We start from the raw sequence: 20,601 nt of genomic DNA on the forward strand, positions 1-20,601 counted from the left end.
TCCCAGAACCTCCACTCCAACCCTCAAATACATATACATTATAGAGAATCTTTTACTGCCACCCTCCCATGTGGATAAAGGAGTTGGTGGGCTGAGACCATCCCCTGTTTCCAATGAGGATCTTGTACAGATCTCCCTCTACAAATGGAGTATGCAGATGAAGCAAGAGTGACTTCATTTTCCAAGTGGAAATGACAATTTGAACAGGAAAGTAAGAACTTGAGGCCCTTGGAAGCAACAAGATGCCAACCAAGAGAGCTGGATAATATCCCAGCTCTGCCATCAGCAGGCTTCTGGGTGTCTAGCCAAGAGGTTGCAGGTGTTATAGCCCTATGCTCTTGGCAAGCTTTGGGTGCCAAGAAAGGGATTGTAAGTGTTACAGCTTGAAAGCTTCAGAGGGCTTTGGAGTGCTAGCTGTCCCTTGTCGAGCAAGGCTGCAGGACTCTTGTCTCTAGCATGACTCAGAGGCTGCAGTTGCAGGTCTCTGGTGGCTGAGGCAGGAATAAGCACCTTTGTTTGGTTGTGTCCTGGAGTAGTGTGCCTGGAGCAGAGACCTCAGAGGAGGGGGACCTTTGGGGCATATGTCTCCTGGGAATGTAGAGCAGAAACTAGGAAGTCACTGAGATTGTCTCTAATAGTCATTTGCTTGTTTCTCCATGGATCTCTTGCAACCCTGGAATGGTTGAATTTATGGGGTGCAATTTGGATCCTGACTGGCTGGATGTGGATAAGCACATAAGGTCAGAAATGAGACCAATCAGGTAATATCTGTCAAAAGTCTCCATGTTTTCAGTTACTATGGTTGTCCCTGAGACATCCACCTGTTGCATTTCTAGCCTGATGTAGCTCATGTGAGGCTGGCTTTAGAAACTTTTCTACTGATGTGATAACACACCATGACCAAGGTGATACATTAAAGAAAGCACTTACTCAGGGGCGTGATTCCACAAGAATTAGAGTTTATAACCAACACAGTAGAGAGCATGGCAGCAGGCGGGCAGGCACGGTGCTAGAGAGTATCTGAGAGCTTACATCTAGAGAAAGAATCTCAAGGCAGATAGGAAGAAAGCTAACTAAAAATGGCATGGGCTTTTGAAACTTCAAAGCTTGAAGGCCACACCTCCTAATCCTTCCTAAGCAGTTCCATCAACTGGAGTCCAAACATTCAAATCTATGAGCCTAGCTATTCTTATTCAAATCATCACAGGACTCCAGTTATCAAAACTCTGGGCTTTGAGTCACAGGGATCCTTTTGTCTTTTACAGTCCCTTTGCTCACGGTTCTTGAGTTTCCTGCTCAGCTGAGCCTCACATAGGAGTGGAAAGTTCTACATTGAGTGGGAAATTCTGTATCCAGCCAGAAGCTCTTGGGCTGGGAGGCTGCATGTTATCCCTATCATGGATGCCTGTTTCCTGACAGAGTTTAGCTAAGAGTGCAGCTGCTGAAGAAGTTATGGCTCAAGCCTCTGTTTCACGATGGGTGTGTTTTGACAGTTTATAGCATTTCAGGAATGGTTAGCTTGTATAGGAGTCATCTGTGTGTATATACTTGTTTTTATAGGATGTGTGTATGTGTGTGTGTATGTATGTGGTGTGTGTATGTGGTGTGTGTGTGTATGAATGAGTGTATGCACGTATGTAATATGCATGTTTACATATATGTGTGTGCATGTGTTCATGCATCTGTGCATGTAGATGCACATGTATGTACATAAGTTTGTATATGCATATGTATGTGTGTGTGCATGGCATGTGTATAAGTGTGTGTATGAATGAGTGATTGTGTGTGTATGTGGGAGTGTGTGTATGAATATGTGTGTGTGTGTAATACTCATGTTTGTATATATGTGTTCATGCATCTGTATACAGATGTATATGTGTGTATATAAGTTTGTATATTCATATGCATTTATGTATGCAAGGAATATGTGTAAGTGTGTGTATAGATGAGTTTATGTGTGTATGTAATATGCTTGTTTGTATATATATGTTCAAGTGTGTGTGTGTTCATGTGTATATGTGTGTATATAAGTTTGTATGTGCATATGTGTGAGTGCAGGGTGTGTGAGTGTGTGTGTGTGTGTGTGTGTGTGTGTGTGTGTGTGTGTGCAAAGTCCTCTGAGAGTTGTGCTTCTGTCTAGATTTTTTACCTCATATCCTATTTCTTATTTATTTTCCTGGCTAGGTTTAGGGTTATCAATTTCATTATCCTTTTCAAATAACAAAGGCTGCTTGACTGGTTTTATCTGTGGTTTTGTGGTTTGGGTGGCATTCTTTTCTGCGCATCTTTGTGACTGCCTCTTCTTGTTTGGAGTGCTGTTCGCTGGTTTTCCTATTAATGCTGGTAAGAGTTTGATGACAGATTTCAGCCCTTGCCTCTTTTCTAGCATGAGCTCTGAGGCTAGGATGTTCACTCTGAGCATGACTGTGGCAGCTCTCAACAGACTTCACCTCACTTCCATTTTCACTCATTGTATTTCTGATCATTGTTGACTCTATGACCATGGCTTCTGTGGCAGGGTATGACTTTGTGGCCAGGCCTCTGGGGAGTCTCTCTACCTTCCTGTTTTTCTCTCCTAGTCTAGTTCTGTTATGGTGACAAAACACACTGTGTGGCATTGTGATTAGTTTAAATTCGCTTTGCTTTACCACTCCGGGACCATTGCACCACACTGTTTGATGCCCTGTCTCCTGCAGAGCTTCACAACATTCCATTGTCTGCTGTGCTTTTCTGTTCTCCCAGAGGCTGGCTTGCTGTGTTTCCTAGCTATTCTAGAAGAGGAGTGTGACCACTTGTGGCCACCTCCAGCTGAAGGCCTGAGTCTGTCTGCATTTCACTCTTCTCCTGAAGCTCATTCACTCCTGCCCGGAACATTTCTATCTATGCCACAGCTTCCTGTTGAGTTGACCTTGGATCCCCAAGTCGCGTCCTCCATTTTGTGGTCACGTCTGATCTGTGTACTACTAAGCCAGCAATGAAACCCTCCCTGTGGTCCTCTGCTATGGCCCCTTTGCGTTGTAATCTTCTCATTATCTCCATGCTTACACTGAGAGCCCCATGGGTGGTGCTGCCATTTCACTTCCCATTGTCAAGCCTGGTTTGAAGCGCTCAATAGGACACCCCCTTACTCCATCCTCATCACTTACCTGTGCACTCCTGTTTCTTCACCCAGTTTCCTTCTGTCTGAAGGAACTCCCCATGAGTCATTTCCGACCAGATCTGCTAGAATGATGTCTTAGCTTTTATTTATCATAGAATAGCTGTATTTTACTTGGCCCTCAAAAGATGTTTTCACTGTGTTTAAAATTAGGTTCTGAAATTCCTTCCTTCCTTCCTTCCTTCCTTCCTTCCTTCCTCTTTTCTTTCTTTCTTTCTTTCTTCCTTCCTTCCTTCTTTTTTTCTCTCTTTCTTTTTCCTTTCTCTCTGCAATTTGATGTTACCTTCCTGCAGCTGGGCATGCAGAACTGGTGAGAAGACGTCCACAGCAAGACCCTGGGATGTTCCGAGCAATGCTGATGCTGGCCCTCTTTCTGTGAAAGCTTAGACTCTTTCTCACACGTCAACCACACTGTTGAGATGCGTGTGCTCACATACTTCTTTGCTTTAGGAAGTACTTTCCTCCCTTTTGTTCACATTGGGTGGCTTCTACTACTAGTTAGTTCCAAGGTCATGGTTTTTCTACCACCAAACCTATGTGGTAACCGCCCAATTTGGACAACCCCAACTTTAAGCCATAAACTTCTTCAGTGGCTCTTCTTTGAGTCTTATCGTTGCTTGCTGGGGCTGTGCATCTTTTCATTTGCTTCAAGACTGCCAGCCCTTGCTTGGTGGGGCCATGTTCACAGCAGCTGCTTCACTGTCCTGTCTGTAACGATGTGAGCTTCCTGTATGTCACTGTTCCCATGTAAATAACAATTTTCATCTTGCATTGCCATCAGTCCTCGGTGGCTTGCTTTGCTCTTTGTATGTCAGAGAAGGTCCTTGCATATTTCATTGTGATGGCCTGGCTCTTGCTTCAACCCTTCAAAGAATATCAGTTTGCTTCTTTCTGTCAGGGGTTGGCCATCTGAGCTTAACCCTGAAGTTCCAACCACTTCGAAACTGAGTGTAGCTCCCAACTCAGTCCATAGGCCGGAGCTGGAACTCAGTGGCCAAGCACCTGTCAGGCAGGCACACGACTGTGGGTAAAATTCCTAGCACTTGACTGCCTCATTATTGAAGCATTCTGCAGATCATAAGCATTCCGAATGGCTTAGTATACAGCCTCAAGCCGGGGATCATGGTTTGGGGGTGAATTGGAAGGCGATCAGACAACTCTTCGAGGTCAACATACCAAGCTTAGCCTTACTTCCACGTTTGTTCCTGGCTTGTTGCCTCTCTTTGCCAAGCAGTCCAGCGATAATCCATAAAGGCCAGTGTGAGAAATATACACAGTGATCACCAATAGTCAGGAGGCTGCCCCTCCTCCACCGAGAAAGGAAGGTTGCAGCTGCCCTCAATTATTGATGGTAATTTAGGCCTGTGTGGGCTCCCACAGAGCCTGCTCAGTTGCCTCCATAGATTTTGATGGTTTGAACTTGAGGCCTGAGAAAGGAGCAAGTGGTAAATGAGGCAATTCTACCAGGCTCTGAACAGCAGTGGATGCTGTGCCTGTCAAGAGCTTTCCTGGGCCATTTCTGTCTGTCTCAGGCAAGCTTTTCCTGGGGACTGACTCTAGGTAGCTTGGAGTGCAGGCTGATGAAACCCAAGCAATGGCTACCCTTGTCTGCCAGTAGATCTTACATCAACCTCTCGTACTCTGGTCTGCCCACTGTGTTCCCTTTAGATCCCTGAATAGCTGCTTGATGCATTCTTCCCAGACACTGACCTGCCAAAGGGGGGAGAGGTGTAGTCACTCCATTGTTGGTGGATCAGGAGCTAGCAAGTTTGTTTCTGTTTGGGGCCATTGCACAGTGATGATGTGCACAGTATGCATACAAACAGACACACACACACACACACACACACACACACACACACCACAGTGAATCCAAAGCTTCATCCAATCTACCCTCGGCAGTTATGAGCAACTGAAAGAATACTGGGATGAATTGAGATGAATTCAGAGCTAAACTCTGAAGTCTATGTTCACTCTCCCACCCCAGCAACACATGAATTTGAAATAAATTGTTATAATAGCCTTGGAGGTCACTGAGGAGGGGCATAGGGCTGTGCTATGACCCTTTGAGGGAAAGATTGCCCTCTGGTCAAAACTAAGAAGTCTACCTCTAGTGCTGGGTGGAAACGTGACATTTTTTAATTGCTCCAAAGATTTGACCATTACCTTCTTTAAGAGTGGTTTCCTCTTTTAAGCGTTGATCCTGCCAGGCCTGTCAGTCATGTGACCAAACTACCACCCCTTCTGACAGCTAAGAAGATGGGAGAAGTAATTATCCTCCCATTTTGGGGGAAGGATATCTATTTGCAAGATAATATACTTTCTGTACATTACCAAATTATCCTGAGTTCTCAAAGTCGTGGCTCTCTGTCCTCATCTCCTCTTCATCTTTTGGGGTATACCTAAGATTTGCAGCTTGCCTGCCCTTTTGTTTTTCTCTTAGATTCTGATAAAACTGCCCTTGAATTTCTTTCTGAGTCCACTTCTACATTCTTCTTAATGTGAAAGAATCCACAGAGTGAGCTAAGATCTCCGTAGTAACATTGCATCAGGGTCATCTTCTTGGGCACTGTGTGAAGACGTGTCTCTGCCCTTCCTCACCTGCCTAAGGCAGTCTCTGGTTGGTTTTAATAAAGAGCTGACCACCTATAGCCAGACAGGAAAGGAAAGGCAGGACTACTGGGGAAAAATAGGAACTCAGAGATAGAATTCAAAGCAGGAAGAGTAACCAGCCAGATACGGAGGAAGTCGGACCTGAATGGGAGGTAATGAGCCACTTGGCAAGAGTATATTAGTACAGACAGAGTCATTAAGTTATGAGCTAGTTGAAAAAAATCCTAAGGACTAAGCATTCATAAATAATAAAGAAATCTCGGTGTTATTATTCGGAGTCGGGAGGTCAAGACAGTTAGATGATAACATTGGCTAGAACAGCGATTGTCACTTGTGAGTCCTGACCCTTTTGGGATTGAAATGACCCTTTCCCATGGGTCACAGATCAGATTTCCTGTATATTAGATATTTACATGATTCCATGACAGTAGCGAAATTACAGTTATGAGGTTACAACAAAATTTTATGGTTAGGGATCACCACAATGCGAGGAACTGTATTAAGGGGTTGCAGCATTGGGAAGAATGAGAACCACTAGCCTCAAACAATCTCTTGTTATTTCCTTTCACACAAAGTCAGTTCACCAGAACTCTGAGTCTAAGCGAACATTATCACACATTCACACACCCCTTCACTGGGTATGTCCCACCAGCCACCTGGGGAATGCTGTCTCTCCTTGAAGTGGGTGACCCTGGGCCAAGTGATGACCCCAACACCCAGCATTTAAACATGGAGACAGATGCAAGGTCTGAGAGCAGAGCTTCAGGGGCAGAGCGGCCGCATCTCCTGCAAACTTCTTGTGGGTTTAAGCCTTCTTCTCCCTGTAGTACTAGTAACTCTTTCAGATAGTACAGTGCCTAGAGCCCAGCAAGTAAGATCAGGATGAATTCTCAGGTTAACTTGTACTGCGTGGGTTCTAGGACAGGCCTGGCAATTACATCCCTGTAGGGAGCCATATTGGATTTGGGCCTGGCTGTTTTGTGACTGTATAGCTCAAAGTGGCTATGTGACTCTTGGCCACACATACTCCTCTAAGAGCCTCTCCCATGAATTTACGGCACAGGAAGATAACATTCACGGGATGCTTCAGCCTAAGCAAAAATCAGTTATCTCCTGAGTCAACACCTGGTGTCTCCACTGCCTGACCTCATCGTCTACCGCCTGACCTCTTTGCCTCCAGCTATCACTGCCTATACCCTCATCTCCCCCTCCTCTGTTTTTCACAAAGGTCACTCCCCCTACCTGAAAGCCTTAAAAGCTGTAACGTTCATCCCAATAAATGAGACCTTGACAACACAACTTTTGCTTTGTCTCCTTCTTCTCTTCACCCCCATTTGGCCCACAGGTAGAAAGCCTCTTCGGGACCCTGAATAACTGGGTCCCCGCTGGTGGGGACACATCCCACTGGCTCCCACCAGGTCATGTAGGACCCAGGCACTTGGTACATGTGTTTTCACACCTGACAGCTGCAGCGTAGTTGTGGAACTGATGCTTCTTGGTGCGAGAGGGTGATGTTTATGAAGGTGGTGATCGGAAATTCCAATTTGCCAGCACACGCTAAATGGGAGGAAGGCAGTGGATAATGTGTGCGAGTTCTTCCACTCCTATGTGTCAGGCACATACCAATCATTGATTGCAGTGTCCCCAGGTCCCAGGGTCCTGCTCATTACATTTTCACCAGCTGTGGCATAATTGGGCACAGCACAGCTTCCATACCCTACCCTGAATTAGCTTAACATCCACATTGTTCTAGACTGAATCCTCACCACATGAATAGATACCATCGTCTTTCCACTTTAATGTATCTCTGTCAAATTAGTGCTCCCAGATAATTTCAATAGGAGACCACTGCTTTCAAAAAAAAGTGGCAGACTCTCCATTCAAAGAATCAGACACTCATTGATAGACTAGTTGGGTGGGTGGGGAGGGTGAGCCCAGTCCCAGTTTCCTTCTTTCCCTGCCGCCATTCATGAGTAGAGGTCAATTAGTTGCCCCTTCCCCTTCATGGAGACTACTGATCGTAGCTGCCCTCCAGCTCAGCTGCTGACAGGCACCCTACTATCCTATCCTGACACCAGAATGGGCCATTGATTCTTTTCTGTATTTTCCCCAAAAGAAATAATGACATGATACTCTATCCCTTGGGGATTTATAGGAACCTGGATCATCTTGACCTGAGTACCGCCAGCCAGAGTTTACACCTGCAGCCATGATCATATTCCTGAGAGCCTCGCCTCTGCTCACTTCAGGTAGTCCTCACACAAAAGATGAGAAAATAGCTATGCTTCTCAGATTCCGTGCTGGGGCTTCTCTCACTGTTCTTTCTTCCCATGATTTCTATTCCTGGGGTCTTTCTCAGGGTCCCACATCAGGGACCAGACTCCGTCTGGACAGGGGCTGATCTCCATCCACCCTCCACAGCAGCCACTCACAGACACAGGTATGGAGTTTAGTCTCCACGTATTCAGGGTATGAGACTTGTGGGCCCCTGGATGCCTTCCTTCAACTTTAAAATGAGCTTTTCCCTTGCTAGAAGCATGACATTCAAGATTGGTGTGTCCATTCTGTGCTTCCAGAATATTCTCTGGGGCAGAAAAAAGTCAGAATAAGACTTCTGTTTCTATAAACAACCGATCTCTGCAACAACAACAACAACAACAACAACAACAACAACAACAACAACAACATCATCATCATGGGAGAAGGGTTACTGAAGTAAGGTTACAGTTGATAAAGATTTTCATTAACAAATGCTTCAAGACAAGAAGGATGCCGGAGCCACAGTCCACCGAGGACACGGGTTAACTGGGTAGACTGGGCTGTGAAGAGTGGATCCCACTACATCTTAGAAGATAGGATTCATAAAACCTCCGACTGTTCTGAGCTTGTGTGAAGTCCCATAGGAGACTCCCTCAGTGACCCTGTATGACAAACAATCCACTGTGTGTGGTGCCCTCAGTTATAAAGGGGAGTCATAAAGGCTGTTGAACTTATAGGGAGATCGTTCTATCCAGGGATGTTCTTCTGGCCATGGCTCATTCATGCAGCCAGCTTGGGTTGCACGGGGAGTTGGGCACACAGGATTGCTGAGCACCCAAGAGGACGAGGGAATAGAGATGAGTGAATACCCCTGCTATGGTTTGACTTTCTAATCACCAGAGAACGAGGGTGGGGGCGGGGGCAGGGGCGGGGCGGGGGCGGGGGCGGAGCGGGGGCGGGGGGCAGGGGCGGGGCAGGGGCGGGGCGGGGCGGGGCGGGGGCAGGGGAGAGGGCGGAGAGTTTAGGAGATGATTTAATACAATAAGAGTTTCGTCTTGCTCCATCTCCCATCCCATTTCTCTGATTCCTGTGTGTGAGGATGAAAATGCAGTCAGCAAGCTTCCTTCTACCTGTGCACTCTGTCATGCCCTCCACATCGCGATGGACGCTATCCCTCTGGAACGCTTAGCTTAAACTAAACCCTTTCTTTAATAAGTTGCTTTTGTCAGGGTATGCTATCACAGCAAGAGAAAAGTAACTGATACAGTGGTGTGAGTGGACATGCAGAGGATGTGATTTGGTATTCTTGGGGAGAATGGTGAGGTTGGGTCAGGGAAAGTTACCATGGAAACAGATGATGTAGATTCTCCCAGGACAGTGATCAGCAATCACCTCATCCTCCAGCCAGACAGAAAATCACCTCCATCAGATTGCCTTGTGGGCAGGTCTAGGGGATACTATCTTGATTAATGATGGATGTGGGAGGGCCTAGGCAATTCTGATCAATGATATCGCTAGGAAGATGGTCCTGGACTCTAAGAAAAGTAGCTGAGTAAGCCATGGGGAGCAAGCAGTTAAGTTGTGATCCCACATGGCCTCTGTCTTAATTCCTGCCTCCAGGTTCCTGCTCCGACTTCTCTTATTGACTGACTGCTCTAGAAGAAGAAATAAACACTTTCTTTCCCAGTTTGCTTTTGATCAGTGTGTTATCATATTGACAGATAAGCAAAGTCAAATACCATATGAGTGTGGGGGCTGCTTCACTCTGTTCCAGTCTAAGCCAGTTACCCCAAAGGGACAATATACCATGCACGCTATTATGAGGCCTCCTGTTCAGGTGGACATCTGCTCTCTGGTCCCACTGAATGGCCAGTATTGTTACTGTTGGAATACAAAGTTCTCCAGACTCACATATTGAAGGGCTCCCAGCTTGTGACACTGAATTTGGAAGGCTCTAGTTATTGTAAGAGGTATGGCCTAGGGGGTTGGGGATTTAGCTCAGTGGTAAAGCACTTGCCTAGCAAGTGCAAGGCCCTGGGTTCGGTCCCCAGCTTTGAAAAAAAAAAAAGAGGTATGGCCCAGCTTGAGGAAATTGGTCATCGTTGCTTTATTGGTTAATGAGTTCTGTCCCTCAGCTTTGTCCTTCTCCTCCTTTTCCTGTTTACCAGGGTGAGCAGCCTCATCTGCCATACACTTGCCACTATGATATTCTGTCCAAGCCTGAATTGAACCCTCTGAATCAACGGGTCAACATACATCTGTCCTTCCTTAAGTTGTTCTGTCAGGTATTTTGTCCTAGGAGAAGAGCAGGTGCAATAGAAGACTCAACAAAGAGAGACAATAATGCTCCCAGTTTCCTCTGGAGCTGTGACCAGACAACTCCACTGTAGTCAAGGTATCATAAGTCGAAAGATCGCCTGCGATCTGCTAAGCTGATGGTGTGGAAACCAATCACCATCCAAACTTCACAGGTTACTCTCTGTTGACTGAATCACTTTTGGGCCATTGGTAAAGTAGCAAAAAGACAATAAGGCAAAAAAGACCCTTTGTATTGTCAGTGATTGTGTTCTTATTGATAAGTGAATGGAGGGATGTAACATACATGATAAGAAAGTAGAGAAAACTGTACTGGAAGGTATGGCAGTGACAAGGAGGACAGGAAACGGGTGTGGGGAGTGAGAGGGTGAGACTTAAGTATGTAGTGTGTGTGTGTGTGTGTGTGTGTGTGTGTGTGTGTGTGTGTGTGTGTGTGAAATGCCAGAATGCAGGAAAGATGGCTTAGTCCAGCAAGTGTCTGTCTGCAAGTGTGGGGATCTGAGTTTGACTCCTAGAACCCATGCATGTGAAAGCTTGAGCATGGTGGCACTTGCTTACAATCTCATAGTCAGAGAAACAGAGACAGGTTAGTCCCTGGAGCCGGATGTCCAGCCAGCCTAGCAGAATCACTGGTTCCTAGGTAAAAGCTAAAGACTCAGTCTCATGAAACCAGGTGTAGATTGATGAAGCAGACACCAGCTCTGGGCTCCACATACATCCACACACAGATGTGCACCTGCAGACACACACACACACACACACACAAAGATATAAAGAAGTCTGTTTCTTAGTAAGCTGATTTTAAAAGAGAAGAATGTACTGAGTTGTTTTTTAAACTAACTTTGAAAAATATGATTTTGCAAAACATATGGAGCTTTATGGAACTTAATCTGTGGTTGCCATGGCAGCCAGATGATAAAATGGGTACTTGCGGCAGGCAAAGGTATCCTTTGCTTACTGCCTAGGGCCCCTCACCTTCCCTAGTAACCTCTTTCTCTGGCTCAGGCATGACTTCCCTGTGCTGTGCCACACAAAGCTGGCTCTGTGGCATCTGAACTAGCTACGAGCTCAGGAGTGTAGAGCATCCTAGCACTTGCCAGGGGAGACACTGACATCTGCAAATGTCTTTTTCTAAAACAGCCTGTGGGGTGCGGGGGAAGGAAACAGGTAAAGGATGGGTAGAAGACACAGAAAGGGCATGCCTCCCTGGAAAACGTCCTCAGAGGAATGGAGATTCTCCAATTCAGTGAAAACTGTGGGATGTGGCAGAGATATCAAGGGTGACTCAATCTCTCCTCTAAAAGATGGGAGCCAGGGGAAACAAAACTCCTGAAGACTCATTGTGCGACAACAAGAGAAAACAATGGAAAACAAATACAGCCTTTCAGAAATAAAAGCTTCCTCAGAAACAGTAAAATTCAAGGATGGGGAGGGCCCAAAGCAGTGAAAGGAAGGAGAGCTCCATAATGGGGGTTAAAGACAAAGGAGCTAGAAAGCTTAGCTGAGGTTTTCAAAGAACCAATGCTCAACCACATAGACAGAGGCTTTCCTAGGGTGAGGGATTATTTGAATCTGAAAATCAAAACTGCATCCCAGCCCATTGGGAAAAATCAGCGCCATGCCTTCTTCCATGGAGATACAGCAGCCAGGAAATTCCCAGGAGAGTCTTCAAAGGAGGTTGGGGAGGGGTACTAAGGTTGGTCTCATAGTTTCCCAAAGCCACAGTTGAGAGAAAAGTCACCCAAATACACTAGGGCAACATCTCTAAAGGAAGAGAAATTGTCCTACCGGTATAGAGATAAGAGACACATGCTGCCATGAACAACGACAACAACAAAAAAACCCAGGGATAATGGCCCCCTAAGCCCTTCTTGGAAAACAAATGTCTGCCACAGAAAGACAAGAGAATCTAACAAAGAAAAACCCAAATAAATAGGAAATGGATCCACCTGAGCCAAGGAACTTGGCATGAACAGTGAAACTATCAAAGGCTGGATTTGAACGACAATACATGCTGTAGGTTGGTCTGATCCTAAACAGGAGACCTGGCCACCAATGTAAACCAAACACAAACAGAAGCTGGAGAGAGATGGGCAGCATGAGTGCTACTTGCCTTATTGTTGTAGGGAAAACAAAACAACAAAACACCTGCCAAAAGCAACTCACCACTGGTGTAAGGATTGGTTTGGGCTCACAGCTCAAGGGTACAGGCCATCATGGTTGAGGACCTTGATTGAGGCTGCCGGCCATGTTGCATCCATAGCCAAGGTCCATGGAGAAAGGAAAGAGGGCATTTAGTTCACAATCTCCCTTATATGCAGTCTGAGGCACCAGCCTATGAAGTGAATGGTGCTGACCACAGTCACAGGGAATTCCCCGCCCAAGTTGGCCCAATCTAGAAAATTCTGCACAGACATACCCAGACCCTTGTTTTCAGGGTGAGTCTACATCTGGTCAAGTTAATAGTCAGGAGAAGTCACCACAGTCTGACTGTGCTCATTCTACTTTATGGAGAGACTTAGTTACTGTTCATCACAAGTATCTGCATAAAGTACACACAGTAAGTATTTTCATCAAAATACCAAGAGGCCCCTTTCCTAAACTTGTTCTAGCCCTATCTATGCAAACAGATGAGGCTGAAGTCTGTCATGATTCCATAAAGAAATAACACTGTGGATCTTAAATGGAAATGGAAGACCGATACCTAAAAAGTTCCTTGAAGACGCTATAGGAATAACCCTTGGTGACCTTCACTGTGGCAGGGGCTCTCTGTATACAACACCAAAGAACAAGCAAGGAAAGAAAAAGAAACTAGCCCCATCAAAATCAAAATGTTATTTTTTTTTTTTGTTCTTCAGAGGACAACATTAAGAAAGAGAAAAGCCCACTAAAGGAGAAGGAATATTTGCAAGTTACCCAGACAGCCTGGAAGTGTAGACATATAAGAAGTGTTATGCTCATGATTTTAAAAAGTAACTACTTGAAAATGGGCAATGGATTTGATAGACTTTCTCCAATAAATTGTTATCATATACAATAAAGACAAGTAAAGTCAACAGATCTAAATTTCAGAGAAATGCAGGCCAGACGTCTCAATGACACAGCAGTTCGATCCTGCTCTCAGAAGGACAGAAAGGAGAATTGCTGTGAATGTGAAGGAATTAAATGCTTTACACACTACAGGGAGGAATGAACAGAGGTCAATAACACTCTTCGGAAAACACATTGGCTGTTCCTCAGAGGATTAAACCAAATGTCCCATGACCTAGCATCTCTCAAGCCAGGAAGAACACAGACACATACCCATGCAAAACATATAAACAGAGTCTATGTGTAGATAAATGGAATGTAGTTTATCCAGGACATGAAACCCTATCGCACCACTGGAAGGAACCAGGCTGAGAGAAGCTGCCTTTGAGAACTAGAGGGTTCTGCTTGTAGAGGTCAGCCACAGAGGATGACCTGTGGTCTTATTACATGCACAAGAAAATCTTAAGAGTATAGAGAGACATATACACAGAAAGTAGAATTGGGACCAGTTCTGGGAGTTAGAAAACTGGAAAAATGGTAGAAATAGGATTTATTTCTAAGTGAAGAGAATAATCCCAAATTGGGTCGCGATGATGGCGCCAGTGTTTTGTGACTCCACTAAAACCTCCGGGTTGTAGGTTTTAAGTGAGTGATTTTATAGGATACCAATTACATCTCGATGGAATTGTCATAAAACCCCTCAATAACCCAACATTTCCATGCATTTCAGAACCATTTAACACTAAATATGTATACAGCTTAAACTAGTGACTCTCTGGAAGAAAGCTTTATTAGAGGTACCTTTCATTCACCCATGACGCCTCCTTTCCTTCAGCTCATTAACATGCCCACTGCTGCTCCTCCTTGCCACTAACTGGGGTATCCTAAGCATCTTCATTCTTCTTTCTCCACAAGCATGAAGAGTATATGACATTGATGAGTCTGTTTACAGAGTTAGAAAGTGCGACTGGGTAGATTCACCTGCTGAGCTGAGGAGATACAGTTAATGAGTCGTAAGTTGGGGTTTGGTGTCACAGTGTTACTTCAGGAAAGTGTCCTTGGCCTCCTCTCTGCTTTGATTCTCCAAGTAAAACCCTGTGGTGCTCTTTCATAAAAATTTAGTTACGTCTGAATGCAGTTTGTCTGGTTTACAGTGGTCCCAACACCACTCAGTGTGTAAATATATACACTCAGAATAACCTTCGCAAGGCCTTCTCTGTCACTATTTCTGTGTTCTAAGAATGTGAGCTCTTCATTTGTCCCCTGTGCTTACTGTGAGTCACTTGTTGTCCTATAGCAGGCCTGTCAGTGTCACATGAAAACCGAGTCACTGCCCCCTTAAAATGTGAGGTCAGTGGAAGACAGATGAGCAGCTAAAAAGGTAGGCAACATCTATAAAGATAAAAATGTAGATGAATGCATGTGTAGATAAGGATTATAGATAGATGGCAGGAATAAGGTTGATAAGAAGAGAAAGATGGTATATACATAGATAGATAAGTGGATAGCTTATAGAGATAATAGATGATAGATAAATGATAGATAGATAGATAGATAGATAGATAGATAGATAGATAGATAGATAGATAGATAGACGACGGTATCTATGTGTGTGTGTGTGTGTGTGTGTGTGTGTGTGTGTGTGTCTAACAAAATGTGAGATAGACAATAGATGGATAGACAGACAATGGTGGATAGATATCAGGCAGACAGAGAGAAAAATGATGGCTTGGTTCAATCCCAAACTCCTGACTCAGAATCTAGATTGCTCCAGACTCTTACAAACTAGTCACCATCCAACAGGATCACCCTTCATCCTGACACTGGATATCTGGAGTTGGTTTTAAATGTCCACCTGAAATGAGACCCTCATGATTCCCTGCACATTTGGAACTTGGCTCCTTCACAAACTGTGTCTCCTCTGCCAAAGAGGGCAGCATGGCCATCAGAGTTGCACGAGCCAGCCTTTCCATTTTGTTAATCAGTATTTTTCCCTTCAACTCTATTGTTAATGAGGCCATAACTAGTGCTTTCCTCCTGAGCTGCCCACTGCTTGGTTCCTCTCACTCTGCTCATGCCTTCACAGTGTGTAGCTCATCCTTTCTCTTGACTTTTGACCAAAGTTTTCCTTCCATGGCCATGTAAGCTCGGTTCCATTTGCGTCAGGTTAGAAACTAACACCCTCCCTTGATTCCCCAGACTTCCTCGTAATGACTTCCTTTCCCCAACCCTTTATTTTACTATTTCTGTTGACCCCAGGCCCAAGTTATTTGCTGTCTACATAAGCATGCTGTACCACTTGGCCCAATCCTCTTTCATGCACAAAGTATAATAGTGGGCCCACTGAGGTATATATGAAGTCATAGAGTCTTTTGAAGAGATGAAGGCCTTGGGCTACAAAAGGAAATCAGAACTCAGCCACACTCCTGTCCTCATCTTCTGTGGATGGAGCTTGGCAGAATAGAGGGTGCTGCTTAGAAAAACACATGCCAGCTTGTTAGAAGCTCTGACACCATCCAAGATTGACCTGTAAACACTTGTACCCAGTGGGAGAGAAAAGACAGGGATCTCCAACCACTGGGGACAGGGAAAGTTTCATAGATTTGGACAGATAAGAAAAGGTTGGGGGGGGGACGAAACAAAAGATTATGAGGAATTCCACAGTTCAGAGACAGCATGAATGAAGAAAGAGAGCCCAGGTGAAGGACAAGAAAAGAGACTGACACTTGTGGCAGGTTCTTATTTTGTGGAGAGGTGTTCCTGGGAAGTGATAGCTGGCTGGGCCATCACATCCAGATCTCTGGCCTTCTGGGGCATGTATCCAGTGCTCACAGGGCTCCTGGGGATAAAGACTGGGATAATGACTTGGTATAGAAGGAGGAAGTATAGTGTGTATAAGACACATGGTGGAGTGCAGTCCATTCTCATCTGAAACACTGAGTAACTTGGTCTAAAACACAGATGGACACTACATTGCAAGGTGCACAATATGCCTTAGCATTGCAGCAGGAGAGGACACTTACATCTATCCCAATGCTCTTGTATGTCCATGGAAACACATCTGTGTATGTAACCCTCACTAGAGCCTGTCATTGTTGTGTGTAGAAGAGTTCTGAACCTGATGCTCTTCTTTCAATATTCTTATCACCATCAACTGCTTTATCACTAGAAACAAATAAAACAAAGCCTGTTCACACCTTTCCCTTTCAAAAGCAAGGGATCAAATTAAATGCAAGGACAGCAATCTATATAAAAACCACACAGTCAGGAAATACACATCACCACTGTTCCCAGATGATCCATCTGCAGCTGATCGGTCCATGGAGAATATACATTTCTGGGGAGTAACCCAGACCTCTGTAGATTTCCGGTGGAGTCTGGGAAGATCTGGGCCAGGCAAGCATCTGCCCACACTCCATCACTAGGCCTCCCTGAGTCCTGACTCCAATCCCCCAACATATTATCCCCGAGGCTCCCGTGTAGTGGCAGAAATAGCCATATCCATGAGAAAGCACCATGTTCTGCTATAAAGCCAGATAAATATGAGATTAAATTAAAAGTTGAGCACCCAGTTTGGTCTTTGTGGCTGATTTGTGAGCCTGGCCTCCCTGGCCTTTTATGATATGTGAGACATGATTAATCTCTGTGTTCCCAAAGGTGCCCATTCACTTCCGACTCCTCCACACAGTCACTGGCAGGGCCCCCTCTCCAGCACTGTGACTTATTGAAAGACTGTAATACTGTCCCCATGCACAGCTGCACCCTATAACTCAGTCCCAAATGATAGCTTCCTCCCAGGTCCAAGTTCAGCCACTTTGCAGATTAAGTGCCTGCAAAAAGAGACATATGATTGGAACATCTAATTGTTGTGGTTCTTCCCTGACCTCCTTTGGTACCAGGAGTCAGCAGAGGTTTGCTCTTGGGTATCATCCCCACTTCCCAAGATCATGGGGCCCTCCAAAAATGAAAAGACTCTGTTTCCCAAAGTCACAGGGTCCTGTCTTATTCTATTTATTATACCAGACTATGGAGGCTCCTGGACTTATGAGAACTTTGAGGGAACACTCAAGCCACTGACTTGTTGTCATTTCCAAATATAGTGACCAGAGCTGGCTTGGCTCATTGGCAAGAATGACCAGCCTCACTAGGCTTTTCCACATGAGTGGGTCATCAAAGCTTTGGTGTAATCCTGGGGGAATCAGCCTAGATATATGGCCCAGGAAACTGCCTGCATTGGATGCTGTGCCTGCATTCCAGTTCTACATGCTACTCTCCTCATTGTGGTTTAGATTAGTGCATTGCATCTATACTGTTAGGTATGTTAGCTCAAGTCTACCCCACTGCTCACCCATGGAGATTGGCTGTGGACAATAACACTCAGATCACTTAGGGTGCTCCTATGGACACCTGGCAGTCCCTTTCACACAGTGTCTCTGACTCTGACTCTTCATTTTCTGGTTGGGGCTTTGTATAGGTGTCTTCACTGGGCTGTGTTGTCTTATCCTGCCTTTACTTGGAGTTGTAAAGCTGTGTGTAGGAATCATCATTTGTAGTGACCGCTCACCGCGAGTCACTGCAAACTGTTGAATTTGTATTCCATCTGTTCACTGCAGAACCAGAGTTATACATCCCGTTGCCCATGAGAATTTGCTGTTTCTAGATTTTTCTATGTGTTTGTGAAGGTTGCCACTAAGAACCTTTGGGTCATGGGTTATAGAATGTGCTCTTGTTTCTGATGAGCAGGTTTGCAGTTCTGTGTGTGTGTGTGTGTGTGGGATGCACTCAGCTACAGTAGTCTCACGTTTTCTTAAAATGCTTGTAGTCTTGCAGCACGTTCTCTACCATGGCTCTTAAGTTCTGGGATTCTAAGTTTTCTGGGGCAGTGTGGCTGCTCTGACCAGTCTCTTGAGAATTCTCTCACTCCTCCTGCAGGTGAATATATCTGGGTAGGGAACATGAATAGTGCAATTCACCTGCAAAGCCTTCACGCCTTGGACACCATCCCTAAATAAGATTTCATCCAACCCCTGAAGCCGTGAGTGAATATCTGTGGGTGAATCCCAAACTTAGATAAGTGGCCTTCTCAAACAGAGACAAAAATAGCCAAAGATCCAGATGTGGAAGCAGGGCTTTGCCATGTTGATCTACCAAGTGGGTGATCACTTTCGGAGTTCAACATAGTCCCAAATACATGGCTAATGGGGCTGAATAGATGATCTGTCACCAGTTGACATGGGTATGGTTTGTTTCACTTCCTTCCTGACACTTCTTTCCTAGGGTCAAGCCTAGTAAGACAGAGGCTCCAGACTGGCGGGGCTGGGTGGATCACAGATGTGATCACATGGCTGAGACAGTGTAGGGATTCATCTCAGCCTGGTGGAAGAAGATGGCGTACAAAGGACAGCATTTAACCTATTTCTCTATATGTCACAACCTTAAACCATGGTACGGGGACATAATACTACTACCACCCCAGTCCCTTGACTATGGTATGTCAAGAGGGAACTATTGGCTGGGGACATACAGTAAGCATACAGTTGCCACAAACGCTAAGGACCATGGTTCAAATTCCTACTGCTCACATTAAGGCCAGGTGAGTGTGGTGGTGTGCTTATAATTTTAGCCTTAGAAGGAAGAAATGGGAGTTTCAGAGTATTGTGGATCATGCAACTACCTGTTTGTGAGTTCTGGGTTCATCTGAGACACTCTGTCTCAATAAATAAGAGAAAAGGGGTTGAGGAAGACTCCCAGTGTCTACCTTCACAGTTATATATTCACACACGCATGGGTATGACAGAGGGAGTGAGAGAGAACAGTAAGTGCTGAATAGTAGAACATAGGGGATGCTCTCACCACAGGAAGACTGAAGAGGTAGGAAATCTGACTGTGTGAGTAACCCTCCTCACCACCCCCACATGGCTGAGGGTTAGCTCACCAGGTAGACCATTCACCTAGAGGGTGTCATCCCAGCACCCCAAAATGATGACAATCTTCTCCATTGAGGAAGATATTCAGAAGTAGCAGGGCTGAGGGGGTCACACACAGGAAAAATATGATTGCCTGGGGTGCATGGTTGCAGGAGGCCAAGGATGCTGAGGAAATGTCCTTGTTAGGAATCACACATCTTGTCAGGTTTGACATTCTATAATGTATTTCATCCCAGACATCAAAGTTCCCGGCTCACCAGGGCTTCCGTGAGTTCAAATAGAAAGAGTCACAGCACATTTTCCTTTCCCACCTAATTAAGAAACCAAATATAAGGGTTGCCTGGGCTAAAAGCAAACAGGTTACTCTTCTCCTGCCCACTCCTGAGGGGCACATCTCTGGGATGCCTAGAGCAGATTAAAACATATCCAAAGTGCACACAATCACCAACTCTGGAGGACTTCAGGAAAGTTTCTTGGGGAGCTTGTGTAACACTCTGGCCTGAGGCTGAAGAAGCAATGATGTGCCCTGATGTGCTGTAGATTCTAAACCTTGTAGACAAGTTTGGAGAGGAACTTGAGGAAGATATTATAACACCAATCACTAGCTGCCACATAGATCTTTATGTATGAAGGTACTTCCACACATTTCCCCAAGCCTCATGCACACACACAAGCTGAGAATGATGATATGTGATCCCAGAGGAAGGCGTAAGTGAGACCCTGAGGTTACCTGGCCAGCCATCCTAGTACAAATTGGCAAACACTAGATTCTATACCAATGAGACGCCCTGTTTCACAAACAAGATATATGCCTGAGAAACAACAGCTGAGCTAAGGTTGACCTCTGACCTCAACACACACACACACACACACACACACATATACATATACATATATGCATACATATATGCATCCTTAAATATGACTGAATAAAACCAGCCCATCTCTACTGGCATGTGCAAACCACTCTTTGGAAAGGACATACATATGCCTGAGATGGAGCATCTCAAAGTTTGTGGAGCAGGGGGAGACCATCTCTATCTAGACAGCATCAGAAGAAGGGAGCCCACTTAAATGAACCAGTTGGATAACTCAGGACCAGGCAACAACACTGAGTGGACACATGCTTCATAATACCCAGAAATATAAGACATCACATTAGGGCCCCCAAGTATATGAAACCAGCTAAATTCACATCTGTAATACTTGGAGGTGAGGGTGGAGTCAAGGTGTGGGGTGGGGATTGGGAAGTGGGGATGGGGTGTCTTTCATGTGTCACTCAGAAATGGACAGGCCAAG

This window comes from Rattus norvegicus, chromosome 7, assembly GCF_036323735.1.
Source record: "Rattus norvegicus strain BN/NHsdMcwi chromosome 7, GRCr8, whole genome shotgun sequence".
Lineage (NCBI taxonomy): Eukaryota > Metazoa > Chordata > Mammalia > Rodentia > Muridae > Rattus > Rattus norvegicus.